General features: G+C 50.7%; 2 protein-coding genes across 6 annotated transcripts in view; both read right to left on the minus strand.

Moving 5' to 3' along the window:
• Positions 1-10,000, minus strand: part of zmiz1a (zinc finger, MIZ-type containing 1a) — a 120,077-nt gene that overhangs the window by 71,533 nt on the left and 38,544 nt on the right. For 3 of the 5 annotated variants that reach the window (XM_062520056.1, XM_062520057.1, XM_062520052.1), the window contains exon 3: positions 8,425-8,499. The exons of 1 other annotated variant lie outside the window; for it this stretch is intronic. The gene's annotated coding sequence lies outside the window, so the exon portion shown is untranslated. Of the gene's footprint in view, positions 1-8,424; positions 8,620-10,000 lie in introns of those variants that run through there. One more of the 5 variants, XM_062520053.1, reaches the window with a different exon arrangement.
• The window catches only part of rps24 (ribosomal protein S24), a 102,514-nt gene that overhangs the window by 14,528 nt on the left and 77,986 nt on the right, over positions 1-10,000 (minus strand). The gene's annotated exons all lie outside the window — the stretch shown is intronic.

Here is a 10,000-nt window from a genome sequence, read left to right on the forward strand (position 1 = left end):
CTGGAGACTGCTGGGCCATGCCGTTGCCACGGCGATGCCACGCGAGAGTGTTTGCATTGCGTGGCGTGGAGTCGCGTGGCGTGGGCACAGGCTCTGTCCGGCAGAGGAGAGGACGAGGACGAGTAGTGACATGACCTCATTACGGGAAGCGTCTGGGCCGCGTATAATTAACGAAACGGAGCGGAGGGCACGGGGACGCCGTCTACGCATCGCATCGCTCCCGCCCGCCACTGGCGCTCCTCGGCGCCACACAAAGAGCTGAGCTGCACGTGGGCACATGGGCGCGGGCAGCAGCGCAGGAAACTGGGGAGCCCAGAGCCGCAATGGAGCCCAAGTGAGGAGGTGGGACTGTACAGCAGACTGGCACTGGAGGAGGATCCAAACACTACGGCTAACATGTGTGTGTGTGGTGTCAGTAAATACATGAAGGGCTAATCAATCCCTAGTGTGTGTGTGTGTGTGTGTGTTTGTTTGTGGATGGACTCATCCTCTCTTTAAGTAAGTTCATTAAGAGTGGCCATAGGGAGTTAAAGGAAGCCTGGCTAAAGGGGCGCTTAATCCTTCAGTGAGGGATCCCCTTAATACACCCACCTCTCTTAGTGACACACACATACACACACACAATGACACACACACACACGCACATGCTTAAACACCCGCTCTTTTCTTTGCAGTTCCTAACCCCCCACACGCTCCCTTAAGTCCAGCCTGCCCCAACCCCCATCAAGGCTCCCCCACCCATGAAATAAGAGGGGGGTTTGTGTGCCATTTGTTGTGCTCCAGGTTGGCTGTTTCCCTCCGTTTCCTCCCCCTCAGCGGCGCAGTGAGGGAGGGAGCCCATGTGCCGTGTGTGTGTGTGTGTGTGTGTGTGTGTGTGTGCTGAGGGCTGGGGCAGAGAGAGAGCTCCCTGGAGAGCTGCAGCCCATTTGCTGAGGGTCTGCTCCCGCGCTGCCACACGCAGGAGAGGAGGAGGAGAGGAGAGGAGAGGAGGAGGGGAGGAGGGGAGGAGGGGAGGAGGAGGGAAGAAGAGGAGGAGGGGGGAGGAGAGGAGGATGGGGGGAGGGGGAGAGAGGAGGAGGAGAAGGAGAGACGAGAGCAGATGAAGCCCTGTCGCTGAAAAGGAGCTCCTGCCTCCAGGGAATCCTCTCAAAAACGCTGAAAAACTAATCTATACAAGATCCAAAGGGGGCCAGCCTAGTCTCTCCCACACACACACACACACCAAACACAGGGACAAACACACACACACACACACACACCAAACACAGGGACAAATACACACACACACACACAGGCAGTCACACAACACACAAATGCAAATACACCCATAATGCAAAAAGACAAGAGTCCATATCCTGTAGCAGTAGCACTTGTGCCTTATTTCCTGAGGTCCTGGCTGACTTGTGTGTTTGGTTAGGGCTGAATGAAGCGGGCAGCACTGAGTGTGCCCACACCCTTGGTACATTTCTGTAGCGTGTCAACAGCAGCAGCGGGCTTTAGCGAGGAGCTCCAGCCATGTGGCATGTCAGCAGTGATTTGCCCTTTCCAGCTGTCCGTGCGCGGGGCAAAGGACGAATCACACGGGAACCACGGAGCATATTCAAATCAAAACGTTGGCCACAGAGCATATTTGTGTATGCAAGTATTTCTTCATGAACATATCTCACCCGTATCTCATTTGCGACATGGCACCAACTCTTATCTGGAAAACGGAATTAACCCAAGCAGATAATGAGTGTAGAGTGTAGTGCAGTGCTCAATGGCAAAACACGCATGCAAAAGCACTGTGCCTAAAAACACCTACTGTAGGCTAAAGCTGGTGCCAGGCATTGTGTGCAGTAGTCAGTGCTGAGACTGAGAGACTGCGAGACTGAGAGGACGCTGGAGTGGACGTGGTCGGCCTCCGAGGATAAAGCCCTCTTTAAAAGGGATTTGGCCTACGGGGGAGAGTCTATATCTGGAAGCTGATACAGACGGGAGTGATCGCAGATCATTTTTCATGAACAAATCTACTTTGGCCGCGTCAGGCGCTCGGGACAGGCAGCAGACCAGCAGCAGGCTGCGCGGGGGGGGGGGGGGGGGGGGGCTGAGGGGCGGACAGCGCGGGGGGGGGGGGGGATGGACAGGACAGGACAGGACAGGACAGGAGGGGGTGGGGGGTGGGGGGCATCACTGATACCAGACCCTCCGCTCGGCCTCTCCTTCCCAGTTGCTTGGCCAGCTGAGCAATCAGGTCACCTCGGCTTTTCCCGTGTGGGCTGGGCGCGATTGTCCCCAACACCCCCTCTCTCCTCTCTCTCCTCTCTCTCTCTCTCTCTCTCTCTCCTCTCTCTCTCCTCCCCTCCCACCACCCCCTCTCTCTCTCTCTCCTCTCTCTACCCTCCCCACCGCCCTCCTGTGTGTGTGTGGCCCGCAGCTGCTCCTCATGATGTCAGAGCTGATCTGCAGGCAGGGCTGTGCTCCCTCTCTCTCTCTCTCTCTCTTACTCTCTCTATCTCTCTCCCTCCCTTCTCTCTCTCTCTCTCTCTCTCTCTCTCTCTCTCTCTCTCGTTCTCTCTATCTCTCTCCCTCTCTCTCTCACTCCCTCTCTCACACACACACACACACACACACACACACACACACACACACACGCACACACAGCAGACACAGAGGTGACTCCATCATAAGACAATGTTCCACCACCAGAAAAAAAAAACCAGAGAAAAAAAAAAACGCGTCTACATCATCTGAACATTGTTTCTTTTGGTCTCTCTCCTGTTCCTGCCTTGCTAGCCCGCCCACCACAAATCAGTGGCTCTTTTAATCCCTCTACCCTTTTTCTCTCCAGAAAAACAAGGCCATTTTTTTCATGTCCCAATCAATACGTTCTCCCCGAGGGCTCATCATGGCTCTTGCGCATACACACCACTGGCACTCACGCTGTGATGACTGCAGCAGTTAAAGCACTGCATTAACACCAGCCCCCCCCCCCCCCCCCCCCCCCCCGTTCTGCAACGGCAATCATATGCATCACAGGCGCTCCGGAGCCCAAAAAAAATACGACGAGAAAAATAAGCCTGAAAATAAGCAAAAAACAGCGCTATTCTGCGAGCTGGCTCTCACACACACACACGCGCGGGGCGTAGGATTGTGTCGACGCGACCGGCAGAGATCAGTGTGTAATGAAAAGGCGCTCCTCTGTGTCTGAGGCGTGTGCAAGGTAGCGGCTACCTCGTCCGCGTAAGGCAATTACTCGGCCCCTCATCAGTGCACTGATACTAATGAAGCGTTGGCCACTTCTCGGCTAAGTAGCGCCACGGCGCAGCTCCTTTGTGGCCGCTAGAGACAACGCCACAACTGGAGTCTCTTGTTACGTGACGTGTGCAAAGATCCTTCATTACTGACAAGATAGAGCAACATAAATGTATCTCTATGGAAGCACAATTCAAACAGTTCCCGTCTGCTTGAGGGTGTGTGTGTGTGTGTGGGGGGGGGGGGGGGGGGGGGGTAGTGGGGTTGGCTTCCTGCTGCCTGCACTCACTCAGCTATTCAGAAGCCTGAACACACACAGACATACACAGATGAATGAAACGCCCACCCCCATACACACACACACACACACACACACACACAAAAACAAGGCCGCACACACACACACACATGCACACAAAGTACCTAATGAGTGTTTGAGCACACAGGTCAGTGAGAGAGGGCAAACAGTCTCAAGCACTCCCTTCATCCCCCTGACCCATAGGCCACAGTAGCCCACTGGACTCCACACACCACCTCTCTCTCTCTCTCTCTCTCTCTCTCTCTCAATCTATCTATCTATCTATCTATCTATCTATCTATCTATCTATCTATCTATCTATCTATCTATCTATCTATCTATCTATCTATCTATCTATCTATCTATCTATCTATCATCTATCTATCTATCTATCTATCTATCTATCTATCTATCTCTCTCTTCTCTACCTTTCAAAGTTGAGATCGTTTTAGAAATGCTATACTGCACTCTTGTTTTTTGTTTGAAAAACTACTTTTCCATTTTCAAGAGCAGAATGATTTCATGTCATACAGTCTAACTACGGTCTAATTACACAATGATTTTTTTCTTTTTTTTTATTAGTATTCTGTTCGCTCAAAATCGAACTTCAGATATCTTTGTGATGAAATCATTTAATCTGCTGATACGAGTGAGTCAATCATATCACAACAAAATGGGTTGAAACTATTTGCTGAGGCTTTTATCAGCATTAATGATTGACAGGGGAGCTTGTCTTTCAATATTTGTCAGAGGCGTAAGCATAACAAGAAACAGCTGTCAAATGCACAGGCTATTATCAGACCAAACAAGATTGTCCATATCTGTCAGTGGAGCATGATACGCATTACAGGCAATTAGAATGATGTCTGTCACCTCGCGTTACAAGTTTAAAGCCGTCACTTTTCCTTAGCAAACACACCTATCGGATCACTGTCTAAAACACACAGTGTCGCAGTTCAACTGCTCACGTAGCGAAAGCAGCCCAAGTGATCTTTAGTAGAGTAAATAATCTTGATATCAAAAGCCGGGCGGTGAAATCACAGATCTTAATGTACACTCTAACAAACCAAACCACAGCCATTACTGGAGTCAAACCCACTTCATCAACAGATCACACACAAAGCAAAGCCAAGCGAAAGAGTGGCCAACGCGACTCCTGCGCTGCCACACTCGAGCAGCAGCACGTCTGCCAAAGCGGCAGCGGCAGTGAGGGTCACTCTCGGCCTTCCTCTCACCCTGAGGTCAGAGCGCTCCACCTCGCTCGGGTCAACAGCGCGGTGATGTCATGCTGGAAAACGGGCCGATTTGCATGTCCTCTGCCCCCTCCGCAGAACAGACATTCCACACAGGAGGAGTCGGGGGAACTAGCCCGGGCATGTTCCGAGGGAGGAGGAATATTCAACATGAGAGGTGCAGCTCACTCACCCCACCAGGGGAAAGGCCACTGGGAGTAGCCTGGGTGTTGTGAGTGGCCACCAGGAGAGGCTGACCACAGGAGATGCCCTGCGGCGTACTGTACTCACCACTTCCGCTGGGCCACGGGGGGCGTGTCCCTTCACCTGCCACATGACTTCAGAGCTCTGCTACACCCATCACACTGAGCCTCCTATCCTCTCCCCTCCTCATCGCCTCGCCTCTCCTCTCCTCTCCTCTCCGCTCCTTTCCTTTCCTTTCCTCTCCTCTCCTCTCCTCTCCTCTCCTCTCCTCTCCTCTCCCCATCCCTCAATCCCCTGTGGACTGCAGCGCGCGCTGACTCTGGATGGGCAAGGTGAAAAGGACACGGGCACAGCAAACAGCACCGCCTGCCGCCGCCGCCGCCACCGCCAGCGCCACAGCCGAGCCACAACCACCGCCGCCACCGCGCCTGCACTGCAGCCCACAGAAACTCATACGTGTTATTTATGACCCGCCTGAGCATTGATCATGTCCACTTAACCAGGGGGTGAGGCAGGCGAGCGGGGGGGGGGGGGGGGGGGGATGAGGGAGGGGTAAGGTCCAGTGGCGGGGGGCTCCTGTGGCGGAGCACTGGGCGTCTGATGGGGGGGGGGGGGGGGATAAGTGGGGCCCAGTTAATGCATCTGAGATGGGCTCTCCTCGGACCATTTACATCACACGCTCGCGCATTTTAAGAGCCTATTACCTCCACAGGTGAGGGAGGTCGGGGAGGTCACCGCTGCACATCCATGCTGCACACCACAAAATGTTATGCTGGGCGAGAGAGAGAGAGAGAGAGAGAGAGAGAGAGGGGTGGGGGCGGGAGTGGACCAAATCAAATTTGCAACAGTTGGGGGGAATCAAGCACACTTTCGGAGGATTTTTTACTCATTTTTTAGCGTCTATTATACCACCAGACCTCTAAAAAAGATTTAAAGGAAATTAATCCTCTTACATTTCTGGCGCCTAATCTGATTTGCGCCAGTTGTTGGTCTTTGTTTACTGATGCCTATCATGGGTGGGCTCGGGAGAGACGGTGCGCCCATGCCACCCCGAACAGGCCACATGGCACCCGCTCCAGTGAGAGTCAAATCCCCTCGCAAATCACAAAAGCATGTCAGAAATGTGTCGCGGTATGAAACGATGCAGATTATCACACTGTTTCAGGGGCGAGACACAATCCCCTGTACATGCTCCACACCCGTGACCTACTTTCTACACACATCCCCACAAACTGGCAACGTGTACGAGCCAGGGAGGCGGCCTGGGCATTCGCTTCTAAACCTCTCAGGCCCTAATAAAGGCAGACAGGGGAAATCATCCTATTCTCCTAACAAGCTCACTCTCACTCCTCAAATGCGTGGATCAGTCATCTCTGCTGACTGTCATGGCCATATCAGGCAGCAGGGGTATACAGGCAACAGCCTCACTCAGAATATCAGACTTTGATAGATAGATAGATAGATAGATAGATAAATAGATAGATAGATACTTTATTTATCCCCAAGTATCCATTGACTTTGACTTTACATTCAATAATGTACTTGTGAAATAGCATTCCACCTGAATCCCAAATTACTGTAACCTGTAAGATATACTGTACGTTAATGTAACAGGTCTAAATGGGAGTAGGCAAATATTTTCAGAAACCATAGAAGCAGTCATAATATATATCAATCAAATTAATCCTTACATAACTGTGTGTAATTGTCTGGTCCCCCACAGTCATAAACACAAATGATTTGATTAATTGGCTGCTAATCCCTATCAATCTTTTGGTTTGACGGCGTAATTACCTTTGGAAATGTAAGGGAGTCTGCTGATGAGGCTATTTCATCTATTTGGATTTAAACAAGACACCTTGTCACATACATAATCCCTTGATTTAATTTTCAGATAAACGTCGGCTACCTGAAGCCGCCATGCAGCAAAGTTCTGCAGCAGTTGTCCGAACATCCTTTCAAATGTAGCCAACCGCAGAGGAAATAACAGTTTCATTCAGCCACAAAAACATTTCCCCTGCCAGGCCCGGAGCGTGACCAGTTAAGGGTGACCCAGGGCTCGACCTTAGGGCCCAGGACAGAGCATGGGACTGGGAACCAGCTGGGCTGCCTGGAAGTTCTGCAGCCGAGACTATCATCCCATTTCCTGGGCAGATTCTGCTCTCGTCTGAATGAGAGTATCTGTGCCACGAGTGTTAGCAAGTGTGTGTGCGCATGTCTGTTTGGGGATATGAATGTGTGTGTGTGTGTGTGTGTGTGTGTGTGAAAGAGATTTTTTTGCTTATAAGCCGTTTTATGCGCGTTTACGCTCATATAAATATGTGTGTGACTGTCTACTCGATCAGCATATCTGTGTGTGCGAGTAAGAGGCGGGTGTGTGTGTGTGTGTGCGTGTGTGTGCGTGTGTGTGCGTGTGTGTGTGTGTGTGTGTGTGTGTGTGTGTGTGTGTGTGTGTGTGTGTGTGTGTGTGTGTGTGTGAGAGAGAAAGAGAGTAGGTAATCTGATATGCATGACTCCTTGCTTTCTCTCTCTTTCTCTTTCTTTTCTCCCCTCCCTCCGTGTTTCTTGGAGAATTCGCAGGTTGCATGTATAATTTACAGCAGGCAGGCAGGCAGGCACATCCCCCTGCTGGCATAGCAGCCATGGTCCCACCCTCTCAGTCCTCTCTCCCGCGCATTAGCATAATGCAGATGCCACCAAAACCATTCACCTTCCAGCTACTCAGCGCCTCATCAGTACACACACGCACGCACACACACAGAGCGAGAGAGAGAGAGAGAGAGAGAGAGACTCACACACGCACAAATACACACGCACACACACACAGAGCGAGAGAGCGAGAGAGGGAGAGAGAGAGAGACTCACACACGCACAAATACACACACGCACAAACAACACACACAGGCACAAACACACACACACACACACACACACACACACACACACACACACACACACACACAGAGCTTCAGTGCTGCCTCTGTGTGCTAAACATGCGTGGCTGTTGACGGGGCACACAGCATGCCATGCTCCGCACGTCAGTGCTGAACAAATGCCTCCGCCGGCTTGATGCAACGTTAGATAAACATCTTTCATCGCGGTAATCGTGCCTGACGTTAATGATAAACTGACACTGGCTCTGTATGGACGGGGGGCTGTGGGTCGTGAGGGTGGGGGGGGTGGTGGAGGGGGGGTTCAAAAAGATTTCCGGCCCCCTCTGCTAATTATGACTCATGTCGGACAGCCAGTTCTCCTGCTGCTCGGAAAACTAAAACAAAAAATCGCACAGCCCCAGAAAATCTCTGGCTCTCCGACATGCCGGCACGTCGTCATTAGTAACCATGCCACCAGGCAGGAAGATCAGAGGGAGATGTCTGTAAACACAACCACATGTAGCTGACGAGTGAAGGGTCAGCGGGTTTGGGGAGCAGCGAGAGATCATAAATCAAACCTTACCAGTGGACGCTGTGGAATTCGTTCGTTAGTGTTGGGCAAATCCACTTGTGTATCCTCATCAATCATAAAAGCAGCCTGGGAAGGGGAAACAAAAGCACACTAAGTTTGCAGTGAAATAGCGGCACTTCCTTGACTGCACGAAGACAGCCATCTATTACAATCGCTTTATATGAAGATTGCTATTTGTTGAGAAGCACTGATTTTCTAAAGAGCCACTTGAAAATGGAAAGGCAGGAGCGTGACTGCTTACAAAACGATGTAAGCTGTGGAGCATGCCCTACTGAGTGAGATTATTTCAGTCGGCCTATTGTGTGATTCTGACTTTATTTAATTATACATCATTTGTTGTGCAGAAAAGAAAGAACCATTCGACCTTCAGTCCCAACCGTAGCTGATTAGTGGACGTCCTATTAGACTGATTATTTAATTGATTCTACTGAAACTCACTGAAGGTAGAAAATAAAATTTTATTGGCTTTAATATCTCAGAAGTTACTGCTGAACTGTGCTACACAAATACCCTATTAAATAAATCTTTTTTTTTTTTTAACTGAAATGACACCATTTCAAAACCGATACGCAAAAACGCTAGTTCACCCCCTCCAAAAAAAACGAATTAAATGTGCAGGGTGCTTGCTTGATTTTCAAAACCCAAGTCGTCGTCCGACTCACTTTAACCTCTCAGAACTCTAATTAGATATGAACATTCTGAGTCAGCCTCTGCGAGAGAGCCGGCCGCCTATTTCCGCGCAGGGGAGTCATGCTCGGTGTATTAATGGGTAGCTTTGGGGGGGCTGCGCTACGCTGTGTGTTCAGCCGCTGTGTGCATCAGCCTCCCAGGCCTTCCACGCCGCCGCTGATGCTCTGGCGAGATTAGCGGCGGAGAAGTCAGGGCTCTCACGTTTCACACGACACGACATATCAAACGGCCATGAAAATATCAGCGGGCCACCCCCCACTGGGGGCACACAGTCACCGCTCAGCCACGCCACCCAGCCACAGCCAACAAAGGGGAGCCAGTGCTACCCACAGGCTACCAAAGCAACACTCGTTTCAGGCTCAAATGCCAAAAAAGGTTCTTTGATCGTGACGGTGATGTTGTGGCATGCCATGCTTCATAAAAAACCCAACCGCAGCTGGAGAAGTGGAGTGGGAACAGAAACATTCATTTTGAATAACCTGTTAGGCATTTCGAAAATGAAAATATTTTTCATAATATTTCAGAAAATATAACGTGTTACAATATGAATATGTTGATAGAAAAGGAAAGATTGACAGATGCACGGTATGCATAGGTGACCACCCTGTGCAGTGATCAGATAATGGTTATCTAAGAGAGTCACTCCCAAATACTGTAAGGTCTGAATGTCAGATATTCTTTGAGGGCCAACACGCTGTAGTTTTGCTCGTACTGTTCTTTACAGCGATTCGATTAGTTGCCTAAGCACACTTCAGGCAATACTAGCGAGCACCGCCGACTTCAGTGTCCTCCCATCAGAGAAGCGGCGGGTTTTCGCAGTGTTCAAACTGTCAGAGAGAGTAAATGGCCGGGCTCAGTTAAGTCAATAAGAGCAGTC

Source organism: Sardina pilchardus, chromosome 18 (assembly GCF_963854185.1).
Source record: "Sardina pilchardus chromosome 18, fSarPil1.1, whole genome shotgun sequence".
Classification (NCBI taxonomy): domain Eukaryota; kingdom Metazoa; phylum Chordata; class Actinopteri; order Clupeiformes; family Clupeidae; genus Sardina; species Sardina pilchardus.